General features: G+C 48.4%; 1 protein-coding gene and 1 non-coding gene across 3 annotated transcripts in view; one reads left to right on the forward strand and one right to left on the reverse strand.

Annotated features, from left to right (window-relative positions):
* Positions 1-18,254, reverse strand: part of EMP2 (epithelial membrane protein 2) — a 39,712-nt gene that overhangs the window by 14,580 nt on the left and 6,878 nt on the right. The gene's annotated exons all lie outside the window — the stretch shown is intronic.
* LOC117201556 (small nucleolar RNA SNORD66) lies at positions 12,399-12,474 on the forward strand. Its single transcript, XR_004483620.1, has one exon. It is a non-coding gene; the product is annotated as a small nucleolar RNA SNORD66 (small nucleolar RNA).

Raw genomic sequence — 18,254 nt, forward strand, 5'->3', positions numbered from 1 at the left:
ATTTTTCCTTTGTAATTAAAAAGTAATCTCTGGGGAGGTATTTTTTAGTGTGATAAAATGCACATAATTTTAAAATGTACTACTAATGACAGTTAGTACTTTCACAATGTTGTACGTCCATCCCCACTATCTAGTTCCAGAACACTTCCTCACCTTGAAAGGAAACCTTGTACTCATTAAGCAGACACTCCCCATTCCTCTCTCCACTGGCCCCTGGCAACCACTAATCTGCTTTCCTTCTATGGATTTGCGTATCCTGGACATTTCATAGAAACGGAATGACACAAGATTTGTCCTTTTGTGTCTGCCTTCTTTTATTCAGCAGTGTTTTCAAGGTTCAGCACATGTAGGGAGATATTTTGAGATGATGTAAAGATCTAATCTCTCATCAAAATGTCACCCCAATAGTTTGAGCATCCACTGGTATTTCTGAAATAGAATAATTTAAAATCGACTTTTTGGACAAATACCATATGATACCACTTATATGTGGAATCCAAAATACGACACAAATGAACATATCTACGAAAAAGAAACAGACTCACAGATATAGAGAACAGACTTGTGGTTGCCAAGGGGCGTGGTGGGGAACGGTAGGACTGGGAGTATGGGATTAGCAGATGCAAACTATTATGTATAGAATGGATAAACAACAAGGTCCTATACCAACAAGGTATAGCACAGGGAACTATATTCAATATCCTGTGATAAACCATAATGGAAAAGAAAATGAAAAAGAATATATATATATATGTACGTATAACTGAATCACTTTGCTGTAACAGCAGAAATTCACACAGCATTGTAAATCAACTATACTTCAATAATTTTTTTTTAAAAAGAATAAAATAGCCTTTTTCTGATACCAACTCTCCCACTTAGAGAGCTGTACTGCACAAAACCCTCCAAACCCTCCACCCTTTCTCTGACCAGGCTCACTCCCACTCGTGGGACGCATTATTCCCTCATGAGACTGAACAAGCCTCGTGAGCTCACACAGGGGCCCCTCTTTGAGACCCAGGACTCATTAACAATGAGCCAGGAGCCATGTGGCTTCAGAGTGACTCAGCCTGGGCGGTCCCAGCCGCAATTCTGCGCATCATTTGGAAGAACCCAGTGAATCAGCTCACAGATTCTCCCAATTCTTTTAAAAAGGACAAATTCCCCTTTGTTTAGGTCTGCGGCATTCTTAGCTGCCATGCCATGCTGCCTCCAAATAGATGCGTTTCTGACCCTCACAAAAAAAAGGTGCATTACCACACTGAATGCCACGTTACTTTAATATCAGCTGGAATGCCAAAGCGCTAGCATCACAGGCAGTGCCAATAACTACAGGGTGATAATAGCTTTACATATTGTCCAGCTCAGATGACACAGATACGTAAGGACACATAACTAAAACTTTCTAGAAAAGGAAAGAAAGGCTTTAACTAACTCTTTCCTAAAGTGTGGAATTCAAATGTTATAAGGCATGATTTTGGATGGTGCATTGATATGGCATTAAATAACAGTGAACCACTGAACAGTGAACCACGTAGTAAGAAAGTCCCCATTCTAATCCTTCCAAGTCCATCAAGGAAAAAGACCCTGGGGTGCTAGACTGTCTCTAACACTTAGCAATTTTCTTTCCAACCAAAAGAAAAAGCAGAACTCTGGATGGGTCACAGTGCGTAGCCAGAATTTAACAACGCTGTTTAGATTTTATTATATTTCTTTTTGAGGTTCTTTCTTTTTATAAGAAGTAATAACATTTATAGTAGTGATAGAAAGTCGCCTTTTAAAACAACTTTATTGAAGTTTTAAAAGTCATTTAAGAAAAATATTATGTAAATAAAAGGGCAGGTGGTCTTCAATGTCAGCAAAAATCCTGACGGTGGTTCTCAAATGCCTAGTGTCTGTGATTCCAGCTGGAATTCTGCTGGAATTCTGCTGGAATGAAACACTGCTTTCACACCTGGGAGTGATTCCAGTTGGAATTCCAGACATTAGAAATAAACCCCTGGAGAGAAAAGAGTAAGTTTTTACGAGAGGTCAAGTAAGGTCTTGAGCTCAGTGTAAGAGAAAAGCCTAGAGGCATACAAGGGTGGCTGTGGCTTGATTTGAACCATTAGGAGTCCAGGAAAATTAGGGAAAACAGACATGTCACCTACTTAGTACTCTCCCATGTTGGTGTCTGGAATTCAGATCCCCAGTGAAAAACAAAATGAGGTAAATCAGCGACAGAACTTTCAGACCTAAGGCATTGCTCGTAACCTCACCAGAGGGTTTGGAGTCAATTATTCACAAACACAGAAGACCCCATGAACTTTTTTTTTTTTTTTTGCGGTACGCGGGCCTCTCACTGTTGTGGCCTCTCCCATTGCGGAGCACAGGCTCCGGACGCGCAGGCTCAGCGGCCATGGCTCACGGGCCCAGCCGCTCCACGGCATGTGGGATCTTCCCGGACCGGGGCACGAACCCGTGTCCCCTGCATCAGCAGGCAGACTCTCAACCACTGCGCCACCAGGGAAGCCCCCCCATGAACTTTTAAGAGACTAAAAATGATCCTCTACCCTTGCATCTCTATACCGAAAGAAGTTCCCCTTCATCACTATCCCTGACTCACTCTTCAAGTTCCTTTCCTTTAGTGACCCACTCTTCCCAGTTTCCTGTGCGTTTTTCCAGAAATATTTCTTAGGTGGGAACACTTACTCCACACTCTCCAGGTTTCCACGTGGAGGGAGCTGCCCCACGGTAACACTCCTGGCCTCAGGTCCCGCCCCTCACTCACTCCTTTGATCCTGACTGGAGGGTGCATCAGTGTCCACTTTCTGAATTGGTGGAGCTCAACCACTGAGAGGCCACCTTGCAGCGCTTTTTCTTTGTCCTTCCCCACACCTCCTCCCTAGACAGCGAGTGGGTGTGTCTGTCCCCCAGAGCCCCAATTTCCCTTGGCTTAGGGGTCCAGGGGCTCCTGGCGGGCAGGGGTGTGGAGCTAAGAGCCCATCCTCCAACCCAGCTTTTCTCACTTGATAATCTCTCTAGAGATCATTCTTTTCTAGCATCTCTAGAGATCATTCTTTTCCAGCATCTGGATCCACCTCATTCTCGCGATGGTTGCCTGGTGTTCGGTTGGGTGGCTATGCCACGATCTACTCCACTAGTTCCCCACTGATGGCCATTTAGGGCGCTTCCAGACTTTTTGCTACTCCAAACTACACTGCAGTGAACATCCTTGCACTTATTTCTTTGCATGCTTGTGTTAGTATTTCTGAGGGGCAGATTCCAAGAAGTAGAGGTGCTGGGTCAAAGGATAAGTACATTTAATTTATTTTACTTTTAATTTTTCAATTCAATTCGAACTTAATTTACTGCAAGGCATAAACTGGACACTGTTAGCGCTGTGCCAGCCTTGATCTTCAGAGGGTTTGCAAAGGGTATAAAGTACTGGACCAACTGTCATGTATGGACTGGCTAGGTAGACAAGCCTTGATGTCATGTTTTCTGAGTTAATAACATCCCTTAGTTCCCCCAGAAGTATAATTCTAGCCTATACAGACTAGCCTCTGTCATCCCCGTGGCTCTTCCCAGCGGTGCTCTCTCCTTCCCATGTTTTCTCCTGCACTGGGACTCTGTGGACCCTCTCTGGAGATACTGAAGAACAGACAGCTCCCTGGGCTATAGATGTTGGATGAAGGCCAGCCCAACAAACCCAGGGTGGCATCAAATTCCTCTTTGCCATTCACCGAAATTTCTTTTCCCTTCCAAAAATGTCATACTGAATGCTGATCCCTTTCGTCTCCCCTTTTCCTTGTGGGCTTCAGTGCTCTGCCAGCCAGGTCTGGTCTCAGTTCCTTGGAGCTGAGCTTCCAGGAGCACCCTGTCCCTTCCACCCTCAGCTGGCTCTCTCGCGCTGTCCAGGTCTCAACTCAAGCATCCCCTCCTCAGAGAAGCGGCCCTGATCACCCAGTAGCCACGCCCCTCCGGTACTGTGTATCCCATCAGTATCTGTCCCATCCCCCTGGCTTATTTTCTTTGGAAGATTTTCACTGTCAGAAAGCATCTTATTTGTTCACTTGATTGTTATCCATTCCCCCTCTTTCTCTGCTGTGCTGGGTGCACAGAAAGCTATTTGCTGTCATTTCTAGTTCTAGGAATGTAGAACTATAAAGGTTCTGGGAAAACTCAAAGCCCTGATTGTCCAGAGGCAGGAACTGAGGCCAGAAAGGGCCATGACACGCTCAGATCCCACAGCAAAGCAGGAGCAAGAGAAGGACTAGGGGGTCTCCCGGCCCCCACTCCGATTGCCCTTTTGACCTCAGTGGGAGACCCCTCCCAGGGTGCACAGCAATCTTTCAATACTCAACAACCATTTCCCAAAAGCCTCTGTCACTTTCAAGCACAACTTTCACCGAGCAGTCCGAATCGCGTTGTTTTTCCTTTGCTGATTTCTTCAGGGGCTGAGCAGGACATTCTGAGAGGCCGCCTGGGTTGGGGTGTTGCCCTGTCTGAAGGTGGGAGACTGTACTAGGTGAGCTTTAAAGTTCCTGTCTAGAAATCAAAGTCTTATGATTTGCAGAACTTCTCTTTTAAAAATATGATTTGATCTACATAATACATGTGATGATTAAGAAAAAAGAAGGTTGGGCTTCCCTGGTGGCGCAGTGGTTGAGAGTCGGCCTGCCGATTCAGGGAACAAGGGTTCGTGCCCCGGTCCGGGAAGATCCCACATGCCGCGGAGCGGCTGGGCCCGTGAGCCACGGCCACTGAGCCTGCGCGTCCGGAGCCTGTGCTCCGCAACGGGAGAGGCCACAACAGTGAGAGGCCTGCGTACCGCAAAAAAAAAAAAAAAAAAAAAAAAAAAAAGGAAAGAAAAAGAAAAAAGAAGGTAATAGAATCAAAGGCATATGATGAAAACCACAGCCTCTGCCCTACAGTCCTGATCCCCGGAAGCGATCTCTTTTAACACTTTCAGTTGTTTATTTTCCCCATAGTTCCATATGTCCAAACAAGATTCATATATTTCTCTTTCCTGATTCATCTATTATAAACATTACTGACTTCCTGCCTAAGGAAGAGTTTCTTTCACCATCATCACTGTCCATCTTCCTACTCCCACCGTCCCAATATAGGCTTATCACACATCGATAATTCTCATTTACGCTATGACCATGCAAATGTTGCACACTGCAGGGCCCAATAGTGTACTATGACTGCACTTCTTTCTTAAAAACTCTTCTCTTCCCTAGCATTACTAATTGTCTTTTCTCTGCTCTCTCTGTGGCTCTATTTTCCCCATTTCTTCAGTTCTTTCCAAACTTCTTATCACTCCAGGACTTCTACTGCAGAACCCCAGATGCAGAGCAATGCACAGTTTCAGTCGCAAGCCTGTAATTAGACTCCTCCTTTGCAGTGTACTGTCTCAAGCCAGTCCCTCTCTTCTAACTCTGCCCTCCCCTGCTCTCTGCCAGGCGCAGCCTCAGCAACTGCTGCTGTCACAGGACAAGCAAGACAAATATTCTTCAGGCAAGACCAGCAAGTCTGCCCCTAACTGTGACCAGGGCACAGGATGCCAGCATAACCTCGAGACAGGTAGGAGACAAAGCAGATCCCTGGGGAGGGGGTGTGCTCAGAGGGGGTCATCCCACAAGAAAGGAGACTCCTCGTGATTAAAGGTCGAGTTGCACAGCGTATCTTGTGTTGGATCTTCATGTCAACCCTGTGAACCTGGCAGGGCAAGGTATCATTATCCCCATTTTACAGATGAAAAACTGAGGCTCACAGAGACATCACATGATTCGCCAAAGTTCACAGAGTTGGGACTCTAACCTCTGGTTTTCCAGCTCCAAATCCAGGACATTTTTATACTACCCACTTTCCTGCTCCCATGCTTAGAGCCTAATGAAAATCAGGCGAGAGGGCACAGGCAGCATCAAGTCATGCTTCACCTTTGGCTGGATTTCCCTCAAGCTTTGCACCAGGCAGGGGGGATTTGGGAAGGCAGCGTCTCTCTGCCCTGGCCATTAGCTAAAGTTGAGATATGACTGGGCTAATTAAGAGAGGACTTCATTAAAATCTATGCTTTAGTCATCATTTGTACTAAAAATAGAATTTCTTGCATTTCTAATCCTATTAGCTCACCGGCCCAGCTGAAGCATGTGTTGTCTTTACTGATCTACTCTGAGATTGGTTTGGACTTTGGGTAGAGTTTTTCCTTGATCACTAAAAGGATTTATTCAGACACAATAGAATGGACTCAGTTCTGTTTTCTAAATTTATCACAATGCACCCCCTTTCCACCCAGAAACTCAGGTGGATCTCGCCACCCTAATTTAGGTGCATTGTAGGAATCGTGGTAAAGCATTTTCAGACCGAAGGCCTAAATACTCACTATTCTATAAAATACCCATAAAAATAATCACGTAAAATAATAGAGAACACAGAATATGAGAACTTAAGATTTCTTTTTAAGGAAGAAGAATCAGTAGCTGGAGTAGAAGGAGCAGCAAATGGGTTTCCTTGAGCAGAAGCAAGAACCCTCTGGGTATCAGACCTGGAGCGAGTAGGGGAGCGGGGAGGAGGGGGCGAGGCACTGGGAGGTGTATGTGGGGCTATGGAAATTCTGCACACAGAAGGCAGTTTTCGTGGTTCAGTGAACTTCAAGTTCTAAAGGCTGATGGTTAAAAAAAAAACGGCTGATGGTTTGGGATAAGGGATGGTACTCCCAGAAATGTTCACCCAGACCTCCGGTGACAAATAGGATATACCAAGAACTGGCATCTCCTCGCTGCCTCCTAAGTAGCAGTGCTGTCCTAATACACCTTGGTCCAATGTTTGCTTGAAATGTGTGTGTGTGCGCGCGCGTGTGTGTGTGTGTGTGTATGCTGCACATCTAGCACTGGGTGTGGAGAAAGTCCTGCTGGTGACTCACTGGCCCTCCCTCCCCCAGAAGCAACTTTTGATCTGTCGTTGATGGTGGGACATCACCAGTAGGGTCTTACACATGAAGAGAAGGCCAAGGGACCTTCCCACGGGTGATGTAAGTGTCCCCTCCTCTCCTTCCCTTCAGAAAAACACAAATCCCCACCACAGGGAGCCCCGGCCCCTGCCTGCTGTTGCTGAAAGGAAGCTGCTTTGGCCACGTTCCATTACGTGCAGGGGAGCGAGAGTGAGCCAGCTGCTTCCCGCGGCTGTTAGGATGACCACCCGACCACCTGATTCTAACCCTACCCTCGGGAGTTCTCCCTGCAATCTAAACCACGGCCCATTCTCAGCTGAGTCGGAGCCTTTTCCCGGAATTGTAAGCAAACGGACAATCCTGAGGTCTAGAACCTTTCAAAACAGACCTGAGATGTTTGGTGTCTGAGGTTTCCCCAGCCCAGAAGGGCTCCACCCACAGGTCCCCCGCTCAGAAGGCCAGGGAGGCTCTGGGCGCTGAGCCTGGGGAAGGCCAGCTGGTAAGCAGTCTCCCAGGCCCCACGGCTAGAGGGACTCCAAGGCCCGCTCTAGAGCTGGCGGTTCTGCCCCAGGCTGGCTGAGACCCCGCACCTCCACCACATACCACCCACAGCACTCAGAAGGGACAGTGGCTTTGGCCTGTCTTCAGGAAGGCAGAGGTCAGCTCGGCCTCCTTCCTGCCCTGGTATCTGGACACCAACCAGCCCGAATGGCCAGGCGTCCAAGATGCCCTGGGGATGATGGAAGCCCTTCGCCCTGGGTGGCCCAGCTTTGTGCTCACCGCGTCTGGGGCTTCTAGGCACAGAGCCAATGCTTGCCTCTGTCCGGAAATGGACACTGGGATTTGGCAATGCTCCAGGGCAGAAGCCACTGAGGACGATTCTGTCTGAGCCTTTCAATCCACTGTAATAATAATAACTACTATATCAGCAATAACGATAGCCAACATTTATTGCCTAGTATGTGCCAGGCACATGTACTAAATTATGCATTCCTCACAAAAACACTATGCTGTAGGTGCTATAATTAGCCTCATTTTATAGGTAAAGAAAATAAGCCTCAGAGAGGTTAAGCAACTCCTCTAAGACCACACAGCTAGTAAAGGCTGGAGCTGGGATTTGAAGTTAGACAACCTGCCATCCGAGAAGCCACCATGTTGCCCACCTTAAATCCGAATTTCTCTTCCCTTTTGGGATCCTGTCATCCTCTGGCCTGATCAGGAGATGGGTCCAAAGTCCTGGGGCTACATGTGGCGTTGGATGCCAGCCATCACTACATGTCAGGCAACAAGCACTCATTGAGCGCCCACCGCTTACCAGTCCCTGGTGACCCGCGGGTGAGTAAGGCAGGCTCCACGTCCCATGGGAGCTGCCAGGTACATGAAGAACAAGGGCGTATAAATAAATAAACATGATGTGATGACATGCGTGCTACGAGAACGTAAAGGAAAGTGTGACTAGCCCCATGCTGGGGTCAGGGCAGCATCAGAGGCTCCATGGAGGAAGCAACATCTGGACTAGGTCTCAAACGATGGGCAGGTTGCCAGGCAGAGCCGTGGGGACAGGGTGTTGCAGGCAAAGGGAACGGGATGCTCCGAAGCACAGAAGCATTACCAGTGTGAGCAGGGGGTGAGCTGGGCAGGGCCCGGGGCTGAGCCAGAACTCTAGGCCAGGTGAAAAGCTCGATGGGGCTTGGACGTTTGAGTGTTATCCTGGGGGCAGTGGGGAGAGGGGGAAGGCTTTGAAGCAGGAAAGGAATAAGATCTGCCTGTAGAAGAAAAACAGGCCACAATCAGGAGGATGGATTAGAAGGAGATGAATTGGGGGAAGCTGTCAGAGAAGCCCTGGTGAGAAAAGGAGAGGGTTCAGATGAAGGTGAAAACTGGGAGGTGAGCAGAAGGGAGGGACGGAGACTCTTCAGAAGGAGAATCAGCAGGACCCGGGGATGGGTGGGGCGTCGGGCAAAGGATTCTGGGGGCTCACAGTGGCCGCTGGTTCCACTAACGTGCTTGCCTTAGAGCAGGAAGAGCACATTTGAAGGGTGAGGGAAACAGTTCACCGGCGTTAGAAATGTCTGGTTACCAACGGTGAAGATGCTCCCGGGCAACTGGAAATATGGGCGGCACTGTCACCCAGGAGGAGACAGGAGCTGGGCACAGAAATCCCTGTGTCGTGGGTGTGTGGATGTGAGATACAGCCGCTAGTAACTATGAAACAGCACCAGAGAGAAAGGGCTGGGAGAGAGGGGGGGTCGGGGGAAAACCAAAAGCGGATGGTGGGACCCCAAAGCCGAGAGAGAGAGAGAGAGAGAGAGAGAGAGAGAGAGAGAGAGAGAGAGAGAGAGTAGGAAAAAGGAATCAGGATGGAAAATTAGCTCACTGGCCAACTTGGTAATAACAATTTTAGTGAAGTAAACTAAAGCCCTTCTTTATTTTTCTCCTCTTAGCACCTCTCATGGCCCGATGTTACGTTGTAGTTGTCATTTGGGGGTTAACTTTCCCCCCGGCCACAGTGTCAGGGACCTGGCAGGTTCTGCAGGTCGGTATTCTCAGCACTTACAACAGTGTCTAGTTTATAGATGGTGCTCAATAAATGTGCTGAATGAATGAAGCAAAGGGAGGAAGGGAGGGAGGGAGGGAGGGAGGGAGGGAGGAGCCAGATTTCAAGGGGCTAAAGTGCTAAAGAAGTCAAGAAATGTTAACGAACGTTGTAAATCAACTACACTTCATTTTTTTTTAATGTTGAAAAATAAATTAAAAAGGAGTCAAGAAATGGAGCCAGACTTTTCCTTCCAGTTTGGCAATACAAGAAGAAAGAAATATTTATCAAAGCTCTGGAGTCCCTTCCCGGAGAGAGAACTCCAGGCCCAGATGGCCTCACTGGCGAATCCTGCCAAACATTTAAGGAAGAATAATACCAACTCTACACACACTCTTCCAGAAACTCGAAGAGGAGGGAACGGCTCCCAACCCATCCTGTGAGGCCTGCATCACCCCGATCCCCAAACCAGGCACGGCGTTCCAAAGACAGGAAAAATACAGACCAGGATTTCTTATATTCATACGTGCAAAAGGTTTTAACAAAGTGTCATCAGCAAATTGAATCCTCCTATTAAGAAGTGGAATCTATTTCCCCACCCACTGAACCTGGCTGCCCTTGTGATTTCTTTTATCGATAGAAGGCAGCAAAAGTTCCAATTCTGAGCCCAGGCCTCAGGAAGCCTCACACACTTCCTGTCTGCTCAGCTACCACGCCAACGAGCCCAGCCTGGCCTGCTGGATGGTAGGAGATTACATGGAGCACAGATGAGCTTTTCTCCAGCAAGGGCCACCTAAGACCAGCCAGCCCCCAGCTGACCCACCTGCTGGCCACAGAGACATGAGAGAGACCAGCTAAGCCCAGCCCATATTGCCCACCTACAGAATGAACTAAATGTTTTCTCTTTTAAGCCATTACAGCCTCGGAGATACTTCAGGTTCAGTTCCAGACCACCGCAGTAAAGCGAATATCACAATAAGGTGAGTCATGTGACTTTTTTGGTTTCCCAGTGCATATAAAAGTTACGTTTACACTACACTGTAGTCTATGAAGTGTGCAATAGCGTTATGTCTAAATAAACAATGTACATACCTTAATTTTTAAATACTTTACTATAAAAATTGCTAACCATCATCTGAGCCTTCAGCGAATTGTAGTAGTAACATCAAAGACCACAGATCACATAAAAAATAATAATGAAAATGTTTGAAATGTTGTGAGAATTACCAAAATGTGACAGACATAAAGTGAGCAAATGCTGTCAGAAAAATGGTGCCAGTAGCCCTGCTCAAAGCAGAGTGGCCACAAACCTTTAATTTATAAAAAACGCAGTATCTGCAAAGTGCAGTCAAGAGAAGGGGCAATAAAACGAAATGTGCCTGTGCATTTCAGGATGGTTTGTTACACAGCAAGAGCCAACTGACACAGGGGAAACTCTGCGTTGTTAGATTCAGAGTTCCTCAAAGACAGAAACCATGTCTTACTCATCCCCAGTGCCCAAGGTTACTCAGCAAACACTTGGTGAATGCCTGCTAGTTTGCACGGCTTTGGCGGAAGAGCTAACAACCGCCATTCTGCCAATGACTGCTGTCTGACCCCATCAATTAAAGAGCTCCCTGCTGGCTGCTGTCATCCAAGGAGCTCCCTATAATTATGCCACCCACTAAACCCACACCCCAGGCCCAGAGAAGGCTGGGACCTGCAGGCACTCAACATGTCATTCAGATTAGGTGGCTGAGGTGAGGCAGGTGTCAGACTCGGGGTGTTTGCCGTCCTCACAGCCATTTGGTTAGGAATGCTCTTCCCTTCACAGAGCATCTCGTATTAGTGACTTTCAAGTAACCCTCAGGAGATCAGAGGCACTCACTTTAGCAGCCTTTTCATCTTTCCTAAACTGTCATTTCTGTGGGTGAATTTTGCCAGCAAGTTAGGGACTGGGAATCACTGCCTACAACTCAGCCAGACCCAAGGGGCCCCAGGACCAGGAAGCCAGGCCTCCACCTCCAGGTAAGTTAACCCATGAAGGGGACAAAGGCGAGAAGACCAGCAGGAAGTAATACATGCAAAACACAGAAGAGCACAGACAGAGCCAGACTGGACCGCAGTCTAGCAGCCTAACAGCTCAATGCCTCAGTTTCCTCATCTGTACAATGGGGATGACAATGGTATGCCCACCTCCTAGGACCACTGGGAGATAACAGAGTGATAGTGCTTAGAACAGCATCTGGCACAAAGCAAGTGCTTTGTACATGCACCGATCATGACCAGCATCACAGTCGAGGAGTTTCTTAGAACTGCCACCTCCAGACCTTTCCCCTCCCCACAGAGTTCTCTCCTTGTCCACTGCCACTTTCAGGTGGCAGTCATCAAGTGGAAATAAATCACCCAGCTGTCTCCAGAGGGGAAGAAGTGCAAACAGACAACAGGCAGCTCAAGGCATGTGGACAGTTAGGGGATATTTCAGGCACCGTCCTCACTGTGCTTGCGTCAATGTTCCCCCAGTCAGCCATTCCTGCACCACCTGCAGAATCTCAGGTATATCCACGTACCACCTGTGTTACTAGTAGCCTACTCACTTTTTAAACTTACATTTTTATAAAAAGAAACCTTATATCACAACCGAAATGGAAAGTTAGCAGTTGCCTGCCATAAATAGAGGGTGCTGGGAAGAAAGAAATACAAGGAAAACAGAACAATGTTATTCAATTCGAGCTAGAAACTGCTGCTGCTCAAGACTCTGAGTCCAAGGCCAGCTTCCTTTCCCTTTGCTGAAGCAGGATGTCACGTGTGTTTGGGAAGTTTTATTAAAGACATGTTAGCACAAAACTGAGATTTTCTCCTTGGAGGGTTGGGAGGGAATTTAAAAGAGAATGATTTAAAAGGGATTCTATCTTATTTAATGCTGTGTATCTAGTCCACCTGAAGTATCTGTGATCATTAATTTTCTGTGTCAACGTGGCTGGGTCACAGAGTTTCTGTGAGGGTGTCTTTGGATGAGATGACGATTTAAATCAGTGGGCTTTGAGTAAAGCAGATTGCCCTCCATAATGTGGGTGGGCCTCATCTGATCAGGTGAAGGTCCAAATAGAACAAAACACTGACATCCCCCTCACCCCCGAGCAGCCTTTGGACTTGAATTGCAACATCAGCTCTTCCCTGGGTCCCCAGCCTACCAGCCTACCCTGCTGATTTTGGACTTGCTAGCCTTCATAACTGCGCGAGCCAATTCCTTAAAATAAACCCCTCTCTCTCTCTCTATAAACACACACACACACACACACACACATACACACACACCCCCTATTGGTTCTATTTGTGGGAGAACCCTGCTTAAACACAGCGTCTATCCATTGGGGTACCCAGCCCATACAGACTCACTAACCTGAGAGCTGGCAGGTCATGTCCTTTAACTAGGGGTTTGGGGGCAATAACAGGAAGGGATGCCCTCTATTAAACACCCAAGATCAGGCAGATGCTGAGCCAGCTAGGGAGCCATCCCCATGAACTTGAAATGACACTCTAACATTTCCCCACCAGCATGACCCGGGGGACGGTGAGGTTGCCCTGCTGGAAAGAAAGGCAGGCTCCCAAACCTCTTGCCCTTCCGACTGGGGAACCTCTGATGACGTGTGTCTGCAGCTATGACACAGTCCAGCCGTGGAATTGGGAAACAGACCCCACACAATGAGAACTGCAGACTCATGCAGTCTTAGCTGAAAGGTGCTGTGTGATCATGCAGAACCACCCCTGCCCCAGCCTCTGCCTGGATTATTTTTATAGCAACCAGTTTCCATTTGTATGGGCCCCAGGAATGGAGACCTCACCACTTCCTGACACGGCACCTGATAATCGGGCCCTAAACATTAGAAGAAGGTTTTCCAAACTTCAGTCACTGGCTTACCTCCTTCCTGAGTCCCACCGTGAGATTTTACTTCATATCTGTCATTAAATAAACCCACTCTCTAACAGAAATACATGTATTTCAGGAAGAAATATTTTGCTCCTGGGAATGGAGAATCAGCATGACCTGCCACAGAGATTGATCGTGAAAATTAATAGCCACCCCCTGCAAAACAGTTCACAAGTTCTGGTTCAGTGCTGTTGTCCACCAAAGGGCTGAGCGAAGACCTGCTCTGTCTGGTTAAAGAAGGAAAAGTAAGGTCGAAGAGACGTCTTCTCCTTGATGGAATCCCTGGCGGCCAGTGGTTAGGACTCAGTGCTTTCACTGCCATGGACCTGGGTTCGATCCCTGGTCAGGGAACTAAGATCCCACAAGCCATGTGGCGTGCCCCCGCCCCACCCCCCAAAAAAGGAACAAAAACAACAGAGTGTGACAGCCATAAAATGGAATATTACTCAGCAATGAAAAGGAACAAAAGGAACAACATACTACATGTACAACACCATGGATGACTCACAAAACCTTATGCTGAGTGAAAGACGCCAGACTCAAAGAGTGCATACTGCCTGTGACATTGTGACGTATAAAAAATATAGCTTTAAAAAAAAAAAGAACAAGGAAAACTAGAGTCGAAGAGGTATCTTCCCCTTGATGGAATCACAAGAGCTGAGAGAACATTGAAAAGGGAACCACTTTGTCATTGAGTGATTTAATGTCATTTAATGTCGTATCCAGCAGCACCTAAAATCACTCTAGCATCGTGCAGAAAACAGCCTTACGGAGGCTCTGCCTTCCGCGGATTCCAATTCTCTCTCAGGTGGTCCCCATGTGCCCTTCAGTCCTTCCCACCATCCCCCAGCCTACTCAGGTGGGCCCAACCTGTCCCAGACCTAGGAGCCTCGCTTAGCCCCAGGGGCCCTGGCCCCCAGCAACCTGCTCTAGATCTACAGGAATTTCACCAGTGGAAGTTTCTTAGGAGCCAGAAACTAGGACAGGACTGGACAGTGAATTAAAACCTGGGGAAGCAGAGAAACTGGAGGCCTCATCCACTGCTGCTGGGAGTGTAAAACGGCGCATCCACTTTGTGAAGCAGTCTGGCCGGTCCTCAAACAATTAAACATAGAGTTATCGTAGGAGTCAGCAATTCCACTCCTGGGTAAATACCCAAGAGAAATGAAAACACAAGCACAGAGAACTATACTCACGATCTTGTAATAACCTACAATGGAAAAGAATCTAAAAAATAATATATATATGTACATATATATATATATATATATATATACACAATAACTGAATCACTTTGCTATACACCTGAAACTAACACAACATTGTAAATCAACTATATTTCAATAAAAAATTTTTAAAAAGGAAACGAAAACACATGAGCAACAGAAACGTACAGGAATGTTTACAGCAGCGTTATTCACAATAGCCAAAGGGTGGAAACCACCCAAATGTCCATCAACTCATGAATGGATAAACCAAACGGGTTATATCCACACAACAGAGTATTATTAGGCCATAAAAAGAAATGAAGTACTGATAGACTCCACAACACGGATGAACCTTGAAGACATTATGCGAAGTCGAAGAAACCAGACCCAAAAGATCACACAGAGTACGATTCCATTTACACAAAATGTCCAGAATAGCAAATCAAGAGGGACAGAAGGCAGATCTGTGGTTAATTAGGGCTCAGGGGGATGGGAAAATAGGAGGGTGATCTCTAAAGGGTACGGGGGGGTTCTTCTGGCCGTGGTGAAATGTTCCAAAATTGACCGTGGGGATGGTTGCACATATCTGTGGATATACTAATATACACTGAACTGTACTTTTAAAAACTCATTAAGAAAGAGATTTTAAGAAGTACAATGAGAGAGCTCTGAGTTCACTGGAGGCTGGTATTTCAACACCCCCAACCCCCTGGGTCTGACACAAGGACACCTAAGAGCCCTCTGTGGCCCCTGAGGTGGGACGGAGGGTAGAAACCATGGGTCAGGACCCCAGGCCTCGAGTTGGTCTGAGCGAGAAGTCCCACCCCACCCACCATGGCGCCCAAAGGTGACCATCCCACACCTACAACTGACCACCCACCCCCTAGCTGAGACTGATCCAGCCCCTCACTTTCCAGGACACCCCAAGAGTTGGGGAGCATGTGACCCCATTTCCCAGCCGTCCCGAGCATACAGTAGGTGCCACTCGAGGACATGAGCACATGGACCACTCACTCAGTCCTGACCCTCACAGAGCGCCCCAAAGAGCCAGCGGGATGAGTCAGGACCCCAAGCTGTGCCCTTCCTTCCCCAAGGTCGGGGGGAAGAAGACTGAGCTTGCTTTCCCCCCCGCACCCAGGGCACCAGGATGTTTGCACGAGCTGTTCCCTGTCTAGAAAGTTCTTAGATCTGGGGGTGAATGGCTCCTTCCCTTCATCCAGCCTCAACTCCAAAGCCCCCTCCTCAGAGAAGCCTTCCCAGACCATCCAAGATAAGTGACCCTGTTTTATTTTCCTTAAACCACTGCACATCACCTGCTGTTTCCTTCTTGATCTCTAGTCCCTTCTTTTGTTCTGTCTCGTCCCTCTTGACTGCAGGCAGGGGCTTACGTCTGTTTTGTCCCTGCTGTGACAGTGCCTGGCACACGGTGGCTCGAGGGATGGTGACCTGTCAGGTGCTCTCCTCCCGACTCAGGCCTCACCCGGAAGGCCCAGAGCAGCGAGGAGGTGATGACCGGGAGAGTGTCCAGTGAGGGGCCCTCACTGGTGATGAAGGCTCGGCACCCTCCTGTCCCTCGGGATTCTCACGGCCTCCGGCTCATCTCTGAGGGCAGGAGCGTGAATATTCTGAGGTCCCTCATCCCCTGCCTGCAAACTGCAGAAAAAGCACCTGGGACAACACAGGTGAGGTTGGGGGGGGCTCAGGCCAGGCTCCGGGGCACACCTGGGGCCGTGAGCCCAGGGAATGGGGAGCATAACTTCCCAGGCATCTCCAGACTTCTCGAAATTCCTGGGGAGAAGGGGAAGCTGCGAGTCCTTAGCAGCCAATACTCACCGCAGCTGGGGGTGGGCACATCATCCAGTAAAGGGGACCTGGATGGGTCACCAATGGTGTCAACACTACCACCATCATTCTGCCCTGTGTCCCACCTGTACTATTCATGACCCACACTGTCTTTAAAACACGAGTCTCGGACTTTCCTGGTGGCGCAGTGGTTAAGAATCTGCCTGCCAATGCGGGGGACATGGGTTCGATCCCTGGTCTGGGAAGATCCCATGCGTGGAGCAGCTGAGCCCATGTGCCACAACTACTGAAGCCCGTGCGCCCTAGAGCCTGCGTGCTGCAACTACTGAAGCCCGAATGCCTAGAGCCCGTGCTCCGCAACAAGAGAAGCCACCGCAATGAGAAGCCCGTGCACCGCAACGAAGAGTAGCCCCCGCTCGCTGCAACTAGAGAAAGCTCACACGCAGCAACGGAGACCCAACACAGCCAAAAAAACCCAAACCAACCACGAGACTCACTTGATTAATTTTTCAATGTGTATTATACCATAAATGGAAAATCAGTGTCACTTGCCAAGAGACTGACATTTTACTAATACACTTTAAAAAAAAATATGAGCGTATTACAGTTTGTAACCTTGCCTGTATGCTACAGAAATCATCTCCAAATGCCTGTGGGCGTGCAGACCACACTCTGGGCGGGAGGATGATTAAGTCTCTTCTGGGCTCCGGCCTAGAAGAATGTGACCCCGTGTCACGCTCACATAAAGGGACGCTGACCGTGCCACTTGGGCCTGATGCCCTCCAGGCAGGACCAACTACAGGAGGGGGAGGGAGCCGCTGCCCAAGCCCCTCCCCCACCCCTCCCCCACCCCACCCCTGCAACCTACAGCTGGCTCCTCACCCAAGGTGTGAGGGCCCCCCTTCTGCCACCCCTCCCTGGGGTGGGCTAAAAAGCAGGAAGCCGGGAGGACACCCTCTCTCAGCTATTCATGCAACAGATTTATTGAGCACCTACGGCACCCTTAGCTCTGGGCTGGATGCTGGTGTTAGCCCAGGGAACTCAACAGATCCGGTCCCTCAAACAAAGACCATCAGAAGTAATGGAAGTGATTACCGATTAGACAGAGGGTTCCTGTCCAAAGCAGAGTTCCCAGAACACCCTTCTCCACTCCACACACATGTGAAATACAGGAATCAAGATGGTTTTGCCCAGGGGAGGGGTGGGCATGAGTTCTGTTCTCTGTGACCAGGCTGTTAAGGGCAAAAGACCCTCATGTGGTCCAGCACCCTTAGGACTGAGAAAGCTGACTTTGGAGGAAGAACACCGGCCTCCAAGACACCCACTGGCACATCTGCAGCAAAGGTACTTTCTTGGCCCAAAGGGGCAGGATTGTTTCAAGAGGACGCATATATCTGTATTGAAAAAGAGGGATGTTGATGGGATATATCCATCCAATAGAGCAGGGTCTGTGGGGTCCATGAGACTTGGGTTCAATCCTAACCCCCAATTTTTAAGACCCCATTTCTTCATCTATAGGGAAGGGGTAGTCATTACCTCATATGGTTGTTCATTTTAAATGAGATGGAGGATGTAATGCACATGGCCCAAGCTGCTCTGCACCTATAAATGCTATACTAATAGCAATGGTAAATTATTGCTATTAAGACTGGCAAAACGTAAGTCATTTTCTCCTATTCTCAAACACCAACCTAAAGCACAGTTCCTGGGCTTCCCTGGTGGCGCAGTGGTTCGGAGTCCGCCTGCCGATGCAGGGGACACGGGTTCGTGCCCCGGTCCGGGAAGATCCCACATGCCGCGGAGCGGCTGGGCCCGTGAGCCATGGCCACTGAGCTTGCGCGTCCGGAGCCTGTGCTCCGC

This window comes from Orcinus orca, chromosome 16 (assembly GCF_937001465.1).
Source record: "Orcinus orca chromosome 16, mOrcOrc1.1, whole genome shotgun sequence".
NCBI classification, from domain to species: Eukaryota; Metazoa; Chordata; class Mammalia; order Artiodactyla; family Delphinidae; genus Orcinus; species Orcinus orca.